Raw genomic sequence first — 15,014 nt, 5'->3', positions numbered from 1 at the left:
AAGCAGGTAGCTAGCTGTAACCTGATGCTGTAACCTGAAAAGGGAGGAGCTGGTAGGAGAATTTGGTTGCATAATAGTACTTCCAACAGTGTGCTTGACCAAGTTTCCCAGGTCTCCGTACCAGCCATACTAATAACAAAAGAGGGAAAAATCACAGGCTACCCAATTTCTCCCACTGCTGTTCCATGAAAAAGTCTAAAGTGGAATGCATAGTGACAAGCATTAAGTACAAATTTAATTTACATAGACTGTAGCTAAATCGGGAGTGTTCTTCACACTGAATATTGAGATTTTGTTGTTGTGCACATCCCAATCCCCAGAGCACTTCTTAGAAGTTCGTTAGCAGCTCTGATCCCTACAGAGCTCTTAAGCTCCATCTCTGCCCATGTAGAATTTAGAAAATATGTGGTTTTGGATAATTGCCCATACATTAGACAGTTGGATTAAACAGTCTCTACCATCCCTACTTTGCTATAAACAGTTGCATCACACGAGTAGCAGAGATTTACAGATAGAGTCACATGAATTATACCCTGAAAAAGTAACATTTGTAATGTTGGTCACCTGCCCTGCCCATGATTGATCTGTGTAAATACCTGCTCCACTTTCTTCTTATTACTTCCAGCAACAGAGCTTCTGTAATAACCAGTGCTGCAGAGGTCACAGCTTTCTTATGTTGGGAACTGAGAAACTTTCATAAGCTGTACTTGTGCTTCCCAAACTGGGGCACTGGGGACACAGTTGAATGGCTGTGTGACACACACACACACACACACACGCACACACGTATCCAGTCCTGCCAGGGTCAGCAGATCTCAAGTGCTTTAGGTCGGTAACCTGGACTGGTACCAGTACTGAAATGAGACCTTACCATCAGAAAAAAAGGATAAATAAACTTCATAAAATTACTTTTTCTTGTTTCAGCAGTTGGGCACCCCTGAGAAGCTATGTTGAGATAATAAATTAAGATCCTGTCTGTAAACCTCTGATCTCTTTACAAAGGCAGATTTTTCTCATAAATGATGAACTTTTCCAAATACCTTTTAAAAACTTCACAGTCAAGCCACAATATATATTTTTAAATAAAGAAGGTCAAGTGACTTTTCCTTAGTCATCCTAAGATTTTGCTCTGTATTTTTCATGTTTATTGTTATGAAGTAGCTTGCTTGGGAGAGCTCAGACTTTTTTGGCCCTGTAAGAATATCCATTTTATTAGACTTTTTCTCATTGTTGAGCAAATGGAAAAAATAGGAAATTCAGTAGTAGCTGCTAAACCATCTCTCCAGATACCTGTGTTGGTTTTTTGTTGTTGTTGTTGTTGTTCTTCGTAGAACCTTCAGAAGACATTAACCATTAGTATGATGTCTACTAACCCCTCCCTGCCATTGCAATCGCTTTCTAAATGTGCCAGCTCTCCTAGCAGTCAAAAGGCACAGCAATGCTGCATGCAACTCAAGCATTTCAGCTCATCTCTGTCTCATCCTGGGCAGAGGGTTCATTTAACACAACTTGACTCCTTAACTGAGCAATTTTGGTGGTTTAAATCCCACCTTGTTGTTCTTAGCCAGAAGAGTGGTGTCTGCTAGTAAGACAGTTTCTAAAATTAAGAAAAATACAGGGACGTAAACTCTGAAATACAACAGGGAAACACCCGATTTCATATAAGGGATCATATGCAATATCGTTGTGCATTACATTGATTTGTGTTGTATTAATTAATGTGCATATGTGTAACACAATACTTTAATGTTTCTGTATAAGTCTAGCAAATTCAAAGCCAGCTTTCTCCTGCTCATTCTACAGGAATTATTTCAGAAGAATTTTAACTAAAAGGTCATCCATTTCATTTGTTCTTATTTATCTCTGATGTTTGCAATTGCTTCACAGGAGCTGTTTCTGTATTTTCCTGTCTGGATTCAGCTACTGTTCTCCTTCTTTACCGGTCTTTCTAAATTCCAGGTCTTATGGTTTTGCTCATTTCTCTGATGTGCATAGGAAGAAAGAAAGATTTGTCTTCCTGTCCCTTAGAAGCCTTTCATATCCCCTCCTTAAGGGCAGGCTTTGTGTTATAATCATGGCCCCGCACTCAAAGTTTATCCCCGCTCTCCATCTCCTTTGCACTTCATCTTTCTTCATGTGGATCAAGGAAAAATATGTAGTGGTCCAGAATCCAACCTATGTATGAACAGACACAGCTTCTTGTAACATGCTCAGTAGATGTTTCAGTTTTCAGCAGAAAGCAGCTTTTTGAAGGCATTCCTTATTCACTCAAAACCTGTTTGTGGATCTTGCTTGTTAGACAAAGTTGTTCTTACTTTTTGAGTGGACGAGTGCTTGAATAAATTCATCGAAAATGTGTGCATGTTGAAACTTGCACATGTGGACATGAGTTTGCCCACAAAAAGTTAATGATTGTTGGAAATAAACTTGCTTGCACAAATGTCTTAAGCTCAACATTAAAAGATGAGTATACACAAATGAAGAAAATGCATTGTAAATTAAAAAGTAGTAATGCAATTTTCACAGTTCTGTTGCTCTTTGTCTCCTTGCTGTGGTTTTCTGTATTACAGTATAAACTTCAGGAGCTGGAGATTTATTTATCTTCATTTAACTTTGTACTGTATCTCAGTCCTTATTTCTACTCAGAACCAGTTGCACTCTTCTGAATAAATAATCAGTTCCTGTATTCCTATAATATTCCAGGCACCTTTGCTGTTTCCATCCAGATTAGCTTGGGTAGTCTTTCAACTTTGCTCCTTCACAGCTGCTCATGAGCTGTAGAATAGTCTCCATGTTGCAGGCTCCTGTCTTGCATCTGGACACGCAGCCATGACTGTAGACTAAGATGGTAAAAACAGTGAAGTATATTCAGTTCTAACCATTTGTCTTCCTTTGTTTATGATTTCCTGAAACTTTTACATCCTTAGATGACCTTTTTCGAATGCTCGCTTTGTCTCAAAAATTGAGGGAAAATGAAACATTTTAACATGAAGGTTAGGTTATTTATTGTTGAAGCTTAGTTATGATATAACATGCCTGTATGAACTGATGATTATTGGAAAATAGATTAATATTAATATAGTAGATATCGGGTATAAATTTACTTATACATACTTTTAATTCTATATATGCTTGTGTGGGAATGACCTTGCAGGCAAAACCCAATATATTTGTGCATTTATTCCTGAGTGTACAAGAGCTGAGTTCTTTGGCTGTGTATAGTCAGTAGAACTTAAAAACTGCCAAATGTTCTTCTGTCAGCCCACAAAATCTACCAAAGGGGAAAAAAAAAAAAGTCTTTGCATTTTCCTTATTTCTGTATTTAAAAACAGAAAAAAATAAATAAAGAAAAAAGCTTTTGGATCCCCTGATTTAAAGAATGTTAAACGAGAATTTATTTCTAGCAATGTTAACCAAGCCATAACATCGTCTGATTTTCTCTTCCTATAAGCTTATAGTATTTTTTCATATATTTATATTACTATGTAAGTTATGCATAGTGACTGAAGGAAAACTTCAAAGAAGAACAGAGGGTTATTTGAGTAGCAGGGAAATTAGGATTTTTATTTTTATTTGGTAAAAAAAAAAAGCTGATTCATTGAAAACAAATTTTGGTAAATTAGACAACTCAAAAGTACTTTGAACGAATAAAGTAAAACACTTTGTTGTGAACATTTTCTTTTATTTAAAAATATTTTTCTCCTTACCTTTGCCTGTTTCTCTCTGTTTCTCCTTGCCTCTCCCTCTCTTTCTTTCTTGCTCTCTTGCTCTTGCTCTTTTGCTCTTTCTCTCATTCACTCTTTCAAAACAGCCTTTTATTTCAGAATGTTCATGGAACTCATAAATAAGTGTGAAATATTTTGTTTGATGTAGGCTGACATCTGGTCCAATTATTTTTCTTCACTTTTTTTTTTGATATTTCAGCATGTTATAAAAAGAGGACCCAAATAATATTAAGTAAAAGAATTTAGTTACTCGCACTTAAAATTAGCATTTCCTACCTCCACTAGTCTAATGAGAAAACTGTATATGAATTTACCTCCCTTTATGCTTAGATTACAGTAATTTATTGTCAAGATAGTGTTTGTGCTTCCACCTTGTAATACAATTAGTTCTTTGCCCAACCTGGTGTTTCTTCTTAGGTACTTGTGAAGAGCCATCACACATCTCCCCTTTGACTTCATTTTTGCTGAGCTTACACATCAAGTTCTCCCAATCACCTCAAGTACCGGAGGTTCTTCCTTCCCTTTGCTCTCTTGGCAGCCCTTTTCCCGACTATGACTGTACATAATATTCCCAGTGAAGCCTTGCCTGCACCTAGGGTTACAGCATAAAATAATTTCCTGTAGTACCAGCTCATTGGCCTTTTTTTTTTTTTTTTTCCCAGGTTTATATCACATACAGATATTATGCAATCAAATCATATGCCAATTTTTTCCTCTCGCTGCCCCCAGCCATTGCAGTCCTAACTTATAACATGAAATAATCTCTTTAACTCCAGAGTGCGAGCTTCCACATCTTCACATGATATTTCTTTCTGTTTCTACTGTTCCTGATCCTTAAAGTCATTCTGTTCTTTCTTCCAAATGTCCTAATATTTTCACAGATAAGGAAAAGTGTTTTGGGATTATTTCTGCTATTGTTGAGTGTTTCCTTCTTAATGCAAAATTAATGCTCTCTCTTGCACATGTACAATATTTGGTTGTATTTAATTGACTGCACTATGTGAACACTGGCTTTATGACCTGTGTGACATGTATGAATTTTCAGCTCAAAATGTCTGCTGTCCTGCTGGTCACGGGGGCTCCAAGCACACGGGGGCTCCATGCACACGTGTGCTCTCCCCCCCTACATAACTGTGGGGCCTGAGCACAGCTAGGGACTGCAGTGTGTGCCGAGAGCCATCTTGAGTCAAGAATTCCTGCAGGTAAGGAAGGAATCCCTTTTTAAACATATATCGCGTCCAATGTACTTCCAGTCATCATCCTGTGTGTTTAAACCTTGCTTTTAGTCTTAAATGTGCGTCTTGATAAAAAATCAAGCATACTTGAAGCGTATTTGATCTGAAAAATCAATCGAGTTTGTGGACATGTAAATGCAGAAGACCTATCTGAATAAACACATACTTTTTTTTCAACACATTGACACTTCTTTTTTACCTGTGAGGTTAAAAAGTCAGGGTTTCTAAGTATTTCTTAAATACTTGTGACCTGAAACCTGTACCTGCTTTTGTTAGTTTGACTCAGATAAATAGTTTGACATTGTAACTGACTGTAATAGAGCAAAAGAAATGCAAAGAAGCTAAAACTTCAGTTTGTTATTTTTTCTTTTAGGTTTCTGTCACTCTTTTCATGCAAATGATTTATTCTGATTAGTCTTTAGAGTCCTGTTCAGAACAGAGATGAGGAACTACAAAAATCTTTAAAGTAGGTCAGCATCTTACTAATTATTGCTCTAATTAGTGACAGCCACATCTTTTTTTTTTTTTTTTAATTCTGTTTAATAGGACTCATAGATATCCTAATTTTGTTAATTTGAAGGAAGTTGTGCCCTTGATTTTTAATGGACTTTACCCAGTCTGTCACATTATCTGAAAGTGTGTGTGGTAAAAAGATAAAAAATAAAGGATGTACTTTTACTTTTCCTGTAAAAGCTGCTTTTTTCATTTTATCCACAAATATCAGTAGACTGAACATATATGGTCCAAAGACAGAACAAATAGCAAAAAGGTTTTAGTTAGGTTTGAAAAATAACAGTGTAAAGGTTTTTCCCGTGACCTATATGCTCACTGAAAAATGTTCTCTCAGTTGATTGTCTCGCGCTTGGGACGTAAAACAGTAAATCAAAACATAAATCTTTGGATGGCCTAAAACAGGTTAAATACTTCTAACAGATCCAGTCAGTGAGATCTGAATGTTGTATGGGGGAAGTTTTATGTTCAGAAAAGCCTGAAGAGCCCTTTTATACAAGTGTCATAAAATGACATATATCAGTGTGTGCTATAATCCTCCAAGGTGGGGAAGTATATTAGGTTATTCTCTGTTCCAAGCACTGTAAAGGTATTTTCAAAAAACTCTGTAGTTGTCTGCTAGAATTGCTAGGAAACAAAAGCTATTGCCTTTATTTTACTTCATTACCAACTGTATTCATTAAGACTGGTTTAAATGTATGCTAGTTCATTGCCGTGAACAGCATATTTCATCTTGTATTGTCTTGTAGAGAACACACGCAAAAACCTGTTAGTGACTGAGTTAACAACCTTAGATTAGATTTTAACTGCTTTTGTACAAGTATTAAGTGTGCATTTAAGTTAAATTGTTTAATACACAACCTGTACTTTCACCACCTAATAAACAGAATTACTTTAATACAGTGAATTATAAGCTAGCCTAAGCATGAAAAGTACATGAAGTTAATTTGGTTATCTACTGATGCTAAAAGTAAATCAAATTGCCTCTAAGTTAAATTTTACCATAACAGTGTATTTCAAATTTGGTATTTCTCCTGTTTTCTGATTGTGGGACTACTCTAGACTAATCAGATTTTTTTTTTTTTTTTTAGGAATACTTCAGGCAAACAAATACTTATTATTAAGAAGTACTGTACTCTATTCCCACCATGCTATTTAGCGGTGCCTGATTAAGAGAAAATTAATTCATGTTATCCTGCAAATTACTATCTGCTGTTATCTCACTCTTTAGTTATTGTGGTAATTTATCAACATCAGCGGAGATAAATCATACAAAAGAAATGAAAGGAGGTTTGCGCAGAGCGTGAAAATGAGTCTGGTGCCATACCTTGCTCGCTGGCTCACGCACTGTCCCACACTGTGGCAGCTGCAGTCATGCACCAGGCCTTGAAGTGCTGGACACAGTGCTTCTCCGTGTCTCTTGGTGGAGGCTCGGTGGAAGGTCCTGCTCCTGGGGCAGGCTCTGCAGGGTGCAGGCAGCGGAAGAGCGCTCATTCTGCTGGAGGGCTCGCTCTGCTTATCGCCTCACTTACCTGTGCTCTGCGCATTCCGTGATCACGGCCTTGAATATAGGAGGACAGGTGAAATAAAATGAAATGCTGGCATTTAATCAGTCTGATTCTAAGTTTAAAGGCTTCATTTTAACCTTCTGAAGAAAAACTTTCTCCACAGCTGGGTGTTACCTTGACTTTGCCCCTTGCTGTAGTAGGACCATTTGTCCCTGAGTGAAACTGATGCCCCAGACTGCCTCAACATCCCCAACAGACAGGTCACCCTTCATATTTTGGCCCATTGCCCTTCACGAAGGCCCGTTGCCCTTCATCTTTTTGTGTCACAGCTGCTATTTCACAGCACTGAACTTTACACGAGAGGGAGAACCTTGATTTCCAATGGACGGGCAAGAAAAGCTTTCACGCTCTACAGTGCGAAAGACTTGAAGCGGCTCGAGTTCTGCGGCGGAGAGAGCGCGGAGGCTGCGCCGTGCGCCCTGCAGGGCTGGCAGGGGGCGCTGCAGGCGCGGAGGGGCGCGGGGCGTCGGGGAGGCGTCGGTTCAGAAAGGGAAAGGGGGTTGGAAAGAGGGGAGGAGGGGTCTTAACGCTTCGTCCTGCGGAGGGGGCTCGCAGGCAGTACTAACCCATGATTGAGTTAGCCTTGGGAATCAGGCTGCCCCGAGGATAAGCTGCTGAGACCAGGGTTTTCCTTATTTTTTTGAGGTAGGAAGGAAAGTGGTTAATATTAAAAGCAGGTTACGTTCAGACGCCACCACCAGAACCTCAATACTCCTATGGCAGCAACATGACACCAGAGGGGGAAATGCACGGCTCTGTCCATCACCCGGGTCTTTGCTAGATCAAACCTTACTTACATCAATTTTTCATGTGCTACATCACCATCACCACCGTCATTTGCTGCTGCGACAATTTAGAAGGCGGCAAGGTTCCATGTCTTTGGAAGCTTTGCAAAAGAAGGCTCCATCTATTCCAAAGAAAGTTCAATCTGTTTCCAAGCTTTAAGAAAATTTTTAAAGCCTACATTGAGAGACTGACAGTGGCACTTTTGCGTACATATTTACTACGTTTCTTTTGCTATGGAACAGTATATAATATTTATAACAGATCTTTAGTATCCGTTTTCAAGAAAGAAAAGGTAAGCGAGTTGTGGTGGGTGCAATGCCTTGATGCAGGAATGATCAGCTCAGGTTTATAATCCTACAAAGAGTTTAACCGAGCACTTCAGGTCGCTCAGTACACGAGGTATTTAAAAGTCCTCCCCGCTCTCTACCTGTGCAAGGGTCAGTCTCGGCTGCGGCTCATTCTGGCTCACACACAAGCAGGCGAAGATAGACTTTCCTCTGCTCCCTGCTCAGCTCCCTGAAATCCTGCGAAGCTGTGGGTATTGCAGAGGAAATATAAACAAGAAGCAATGATGAGCAGAAATTATAAGCCTGCATAGGTATTATAATGTAAACCTGCATAAACACACAGATATGTGTATGAGTGCGTATGCAGATGTATGTATGTATACGTATATCTCAAAGCAAAAAATGAGAACTGCTATGCGGCATGGCAGGAGCATTGGGAGAGACTCAACCCCAACTCGCTGCACTGGAGGGAAGGGACAGAGAATCTGATGGGCCTCCTCTGTCAGCTGGACCATGCAAGGACAAGTACAAAGCGAGACAAAGGCAAAAGTCCGGAGAAAGGGCAGAGACTGTCCCCTTCATACCTTTGCAGAGAAGGTGACAAGTCCTATCTACACTTTAATCTCTGGAAAAAAAAAAAAAAGGCAAAACAAAAGCACAAAAGCAACACCATGCAAAAGACTGTGATCACTGCTCTTTGCTGAGCGCAAGAAGAGAGAAGGTGAAGACCCCCCACTCCAGGCGGGGGCGGATAGTACGGTTATCATTATTGTCCTTGTCCTTATCACTGTTGTTTAGTTGGCTTGCCTTATTTACTCTCCGAGAGCATCCCCTTGCTCTTGCCAGCTGTGGCCGCCGTTCGATAGCGGGCAGTGCAGAATGAGGCCCGCCGGGGTGCCCTGCGCCGCCTGGCGATGGCCGCTGCCGGTGCCTGGACGGGAGCGGGGCCGGAGTCCCTGCAGGACCCCCTCCAAGCCCTCCTGCTTTAGGGGGCGGCGGCGGGCTTTGCCGGGAGGGATGCTCTGCGCTGCGCTCCGGGGCACCCCGTCGGGGCATCGGCTCTGCACGGCGCACAGGGAGAGCCGGAGGCCGAGCCTCTTCTCAGCCCCTTCCACACCCCTGCCCTGCCTGCCGCCATCCCTCCTGCATCTCAGCCCGGTTTGGGATTTTCCCTCCGTGCTTCCCCCCGGCGCCGAGCCGCTCCGTGCGGCCGGGCCAGCACCAGGGACAGCGCCGGCCCCGGCCTCCCTCCTTTCCTTTGTTCCTCCGCCGGCGAGGCCCCGCGGAACAAAGGAGGCCGCCGCCGCTGTCTCCGGAGCCCCGGCCTCTCCCCTCCCCGCCCCGCACCCCCTGCTCACCGCACCGACGTGGCCCCCGCCACCTCCTCCTCCTCCAACCGCAGCCTCATCTCCGCTGCCCCGGCCTTGCATGCATCTGCCCCTCTGCTGGCGTGTCCCCCCCCCCCTCGCTCCCCGCTCCCCCTTTCAACCCTAAGCCTCCTCCGGCCTCCCCCCACCCCTTTGCCCCGCTGCCTCCCCCCGCTCCGCACCCGTGAGCCGCACCGCACCGCTCCGCTCACCGAGCCGCACATCGCTCCGCTCTCCCCGCCGCACCGCTGCCCTCCTGCAGCGCTCTGCTTCCAGCCTCACCCCCCCTTCTCCGCCCCCCTTACCCCCCCCTTCTTTTTTACCCCCTCCCCGGTGCACAAAACGCCCCCCCGACCCCCGAACGATCGTGCCGCGGAGCCCCCCGAAAGGAGGAGCCACCGCCGAGCCCGCAGCGCTCCTGCCACCGGCTGGGCGATGCGCAAAGAACAATTCCTCGCGGTGATCATAGCAGAAAATGTATTTATTTCCCAGTCGTCGACTTTACATGGTTTTAAGCCCAGGAAAGCGAGAGGTCGAGGCACCGCCACCTCGAAAGACACCGCTGCCACCGCACGGCTCCCGCACTGCCCCACGTCCCCGTTACCTGCTGCTGACAGCTGCCATCCCCTGGCAGCGGTCCCCTCCTCTCCACGGGGCTCAGCCGTCCCGGCCTCGAGTCCTATTCAGTGGCGCTTTCCGTAGGTGAGTAGAGACCGTCGAGCCCTTTATTGCTTTTTTCTGTCCTTTCTGATGTGTCACTTAGCGCTATTCTTTTTATTCGTAGTGCTATGCTATGTTCGGGCGAGAGCTCTAATGCTGCCTGGAGGATCCGCTCTTGGCATTCACCGCGTGCCTTAATTGTATGACATTAAATCAAGGTCCGCTGTGAACACGGAGAGTCAGAGCCTTGGAGCGCTCCCGCTCGCTCTCTCTGCAAACAGAATAGCAACCGAACCCCGAAAAAAAAAAAGAAAAAAAAAAGAAAAAAATACATACATAATTCCCCTCCGCCCTAGTCCCGTCCTGGCCTGGGCTGGATGTAATTCATGCTCGAATTTTTCTACTGGCCCATCTGTTGTTTGCAATGCCCAGAAAGCTGTTACATATGTACTTAATGGCCTAAAAAAAAAATCATGGAAATTAAGCGTGTGCTTATAACGCACTTCCAGGCGACTGCTTTAATTTCGCCAGCGTCTTCGCGTGATTTGAAACGCAGGAGTTGGCTCTCCCCGCATCGACGTCTCTGGTTTGGCATCCCTGCCCGTTAGGGACCGTGTCCCTGCTCCTGCGGCTCGGCTGGAGCCCGGGCCGTGGGACCCGCGCCCCTGGAGCATCCCCGCTCCCCTCGGCCGGGTGTCGGCGGTGAAAAATGAAAGGACAGGACATGTCATCTTTCTTTGTAAAGCGGAAAAAAAAAAAAATTCACCTCACTGGCACCTGCCCCTTTCCCGGGAGGGTCTGGGCAGCCCATCTGGCCTGCCTACGCTGAACTGTGCGAGCGAGGAAATGAGGGGTGAAGTCATTACAATAAAAAAATAATTAAAAAAAGCCTAAGCTTATTATTATTATTATCACGGTTGTTGCCGTCTTTCACCGCTCAGGACGGGGACCCTTCTGTTTTGGTGCCGATGGCACGCCGGGGAGGAGCTGGGGGGCGGCCGGGCACCGCGCATCGCCCTGCGGGCTCGACCCGGGATGGACCCCACGACCCGTGCGGGCTGACCTCGACTGCTGCCTCCGAGCCTGGCCCGGGAGAGGGAGAGGAGAGGCGAGGAGAGGAGAGGAGAGGAGAGAAGGCGAAGCGGGTGCGCTGCGGCTGGGCTCCGGCGGCGAGCTGAGCTTCGCGGAGATATTTCGGCGGCTTGCCCGGGCATCCGGGGGGCAAGCCGGGCAGGCGGCTCTGGCCCCCCTCGGCACTGCAGCTCCTGCGTGCGATCGCCTGGAAAAGAGACAAAGCGAGAGAATTAGAAAGGCAGGCGGGGAGGGACGGGCGCCGGGAGCCCGCACGCCGTGCGGTTGCCAATGACAAAAGGGAGAGAGGGGGGAGTCAGAGCAGGGGAAGGGCGGGGAGGGAAGGGGAAGGGGAGGAAGGAAAGGAAGGCAAGAGAAGGCAAGGGAAGGGAAGGGGGGCCACACGGGTTGACGCGGAACTGGTGCCGGCCAGACCTCAGCCTCCCGGGCTGCTCGCTCGGCGGCCGAGCCGGGTCAGGCGAAACGCCCATCACCGGGGCGTCGGTGGGAAGCGGCCAGGCGGGGGGAACCGCAAAGGGCAAGCTCCCTGTCCGCCGCTGCAAAAACATCCCCGGACAGGAAAAAAAAAAAGAAAAAGAAGAAGAAAAAGAAAAAGAAAAAAGGGTATTTAAATGTATTCTTTTTTTTCATTAAAAAAAAAAAGAAGAAAATGGATGAAAGAAAGAGAAAAAACACCCCAGCTTCTTTTCTCGGCTTGAGGAGCGTAAGAGAGCAGAGAGCGAAATCCATGGGGAGAAATCCGAGCACCCAAATAAAAGGAAGACTTATGACCCCGCTCCGAGTATTAAAAAATAGTAATAAAAAAAAAATGGCCAAACCTGCCGAGGGCTGGCTTCTCCTCCGCCCAGCCGGAGCCGCAGAGCGCAGAGAGGAGGAGAGCCCCGCGAGCTGCTTTCGGGGGGTACGAAGCGGTCCGGTCTCTCCCCCTCGCTTGCTGCTCCAGAATTAGGGATTAATGCCTCTCCAGCCAAACAAATAAGGCATCTGCCTTCAGTACAAGAGGATTACACGGGGCTGCTGACGTCACCAGCCAGGCAGATGTTGGCTCCCAAAGTCCCGATCATCTCCCGTGTCCTTGAAACCCGGCGCAATCCCAGCCCCGCTCCGCCCGCCCGGGTCCCTGCGAGGTCGAGGGGGACCCGCTCGGAGGGGACCCCGCCGAGCCGTTCTCTCCCCAAACGTCCTCTCGCATGGTGGGGAGAGAAAGGTGTGAAAAGCCGAGCCCGGCAGAAAGTTCAACCCTCCCCCTTCCCTCCGGCTTCTCTCCCTCCCCCCCACTCCGCCTTCCTCCCACCTCCCCAACCTCAATGTCACATGAATCTGTACAGTCATAGCGAGGAAGAGGAGCCCGCTGCCAGGCTCAACCCAGAGGCCACCCTCCCTCCCCGCACGGCGACCGCCCCCCCTTCACTGCGGCACCGCCGCGTCCCCCCTCCGGCGCCCCCCGGCCGCCCCCGGTCCCACCCCAGCCCCCGCTGTGGGGCCGGGGGAGCCCGCCGCCAGCCGGGCCCACCCGAAGCGCCCGTGGGCTTTGTCCCCGGGGGGCCGGGCCCGGTTAGCACGGGTCTGGCCCGGTTGTGCGGGGCCAGCTCGCTTACGAGGCTCCGGGCTGGGGCTCTGCGGCAGGCGTGCAGCAAGCTGCCGAGCCGAGCCGTGCCGTGCCGAGCCGTGCTGAGCCGTTCAGTGCCGAGCCGAGTTAGGGCAGGCGAAGAGCGCTGAGGTCGGTCAAGGCCAGCAGTCGGTGGGCTCTGGCTAACGGGCTTGTGCCGTTCCTAGGAGGGCGCAGAGCGGCTTGTCCGTCTCCGGGGCTCAGCTCTGAGTTTGCTGCTGGCTGCTGCGGAGCTTTGGGTGGGCTGGAAGGGCCGCAAAGTGCATCTGAAAGGGGAGTCCGACTGGAAGCGCGATCAAAATAAAAGAGAAATTTGCCTGAGAGCCATGTCTGTTGCCTTTACTGTGGCATAAAGTCCATGACTCATCATCGTTAGTCCCTTTGCATCAAACAATGGTTTCAATCATTTCGGTACCGCAGAAAGGCAAACTTAATGATGTGACATAACGGAATGGGATGAGGAAGAAGGGATCGCCAGTACCTAGGCTCCTGTTGGGCTGACGTTGTTGTTGATGTTGTTGTTCAAAGGAGATGCTTTATAGATCTGTTCCATATTATCCTTGTCTGTCAAAGTGGCATTTAATTTTTCCAATTGTGGAACTTGGTCACTGATAAAATCAATTTAATTTACACCACTGTCATTCAGCCGATCCGAGCAGTAGGTTTATTTTTGGCTCGGAGTTGAAGGGAGGAAAAAAAGAAAAAAGAAAAAGAAAAAAAAAAAAGCAATCTTGTGCAGAACGGAGAGATCTTTCTGCTTCTTTTATGGGAGGTAAGAAGAGAAAACACTAGCACGGCATTCTAACAGGGCTTGCTCTCATGCCGGAAAATTCTACATGTCATTTCTTAAGGCTTTTGTTTGCAAACACGAAACGGAAAGCAGGGAAGGCAGGCCAGACGGGTTTCGCTCGGTTCCGTGCCATGCCATACCATGCCACACCATGCCATACAATGCCATACCGTGCCATACCATGCCGTGCCGTGCCGTGCCCGGCTGCCCCGGTCCGGCAGCCGCCGCCCGGCCGCGCTCTGTCCATGGTCCTGACCGTCGGGCGGCAGCGGCACGGGCTGGGCTCGCTGCTGCTGCCGCCGAGGGCGAGGGACCCGGCAAAGCTGTCCCGGGGCACTGCTAGGCTGCCTCTACTGTATTGGTATTAGTGGTGATAGTACAGATAGATTTCAGTTCAGCACCTTGGAAGGAGGTGTGTGTGTGTGTCGGGGGGGTCTGCCTTTCTTGGGGTTTGTTTGATAGCCCGACGGTTTCGAAGTGCTCTCAATCACCGACGCTTGGGCAAGTCCACATTGCAATGAAAAGTGGTTAATATCGGACAACGGTCTTAAAACGTCGGGCTCTCGATAGTTTCCTTGAACGGATTAATGTGGAAATTCAGAGGCGACTTTTGGTAAGTGGTACCGACCTACCGACCGACCTGAAAAGAACTGACAGCCTTGCAAACTATTTTTCTTTCCATGTTACAGCGGGAATAACTTGCAGACAATGGTTAAATATGCTCGAAAATAGCACAATACACATACACAACCTATTTCCGAGCCTAATGTATTCTCTTACTATGTGGCTACACGCATAGACACTCTCTCTCTCTCATACACACGCACAAACACGTATATATAAATAAAGTTAAAATAATTTAGTGGAAAAGTCAGATATTCGCTCAACAGTTCACGAGCCTTTTCTCAGCTGAATTCGACCCTCCAATCCCCCAGCTGGCTAACGTTGCTTCTTCCTATCATTTTATACCAAGGACAGTTCTCAGATTATTATTTCTTCGGTCTCCCTTCTTCCCATAACCTGTCCCCCTGACTCGAATAACGCTAAAATTGCCGCTCCGATGCAAGAGGCTCCGAAGACAGCAGCTTTAGAAATTGCGCACCAGCCCTGCGAGGAGCAATGTGTGGGCTCTCTCAAACGTGAGGTACGACTGGCTGGGGAAAAGGCAGAGCTGCAGCCATTCACACTTCGTGGGCCGGGAGACTTCTTTCAAAAGAGCCCTGAAGTATTTAGGATTTGGGGGAAAACCCTTGTACCGGAAGAAAATGGCCTAAACACAATAGGACTCGCCATTTTCTCCTTCCAAAGCACAAAGCAGCTCCGCGGCTTCAGTACCACACAAAGAAAGCCCGGACCCTCTGAATTCTCTTACATTTTCCCCCCAC

At 46.9% G+C, this 15,014-nt stretch overlaps 1 long non-coding RNA gene across 1 annotated transcript; it reads left to right on the top strand.

The window, feature by feature from the left end:
* Positions 1–2,832: 2,832 nt before the first annotated feature.
* LOC308189633 lies at positions 2,833–8,766 on the top strand. The gene is made up of 2 exons (XR_013946491.1): positions 2,833–4,927; positions 6,562–8,766. It is a non-coding gene; the product is annotated as an uncharacterized lncRNA (long non-coding RNA).
* Positions 8,767–15,014: the final 6,248 nt, after the last annotated feature.

The sequence above is a fragment of the Anser brachyrhynchus genome (genome assembly GCF_964034855.1).
Source record: "Anser brachyrhynchus genome assembly, chromosome: 2".
In the NCBI taxonomy this organism is placed as follows: Eukaryota; Metazoa; Chordata; class Aves; order Anseriformes; family Anatidae; genus Anser; species Anser brachyrhynchus.
The sequence above is the reverse complement of the archived record's forward strand: the minus strand, read 5'-3'. Positions and strand labels throughout refer to the sequence as shown.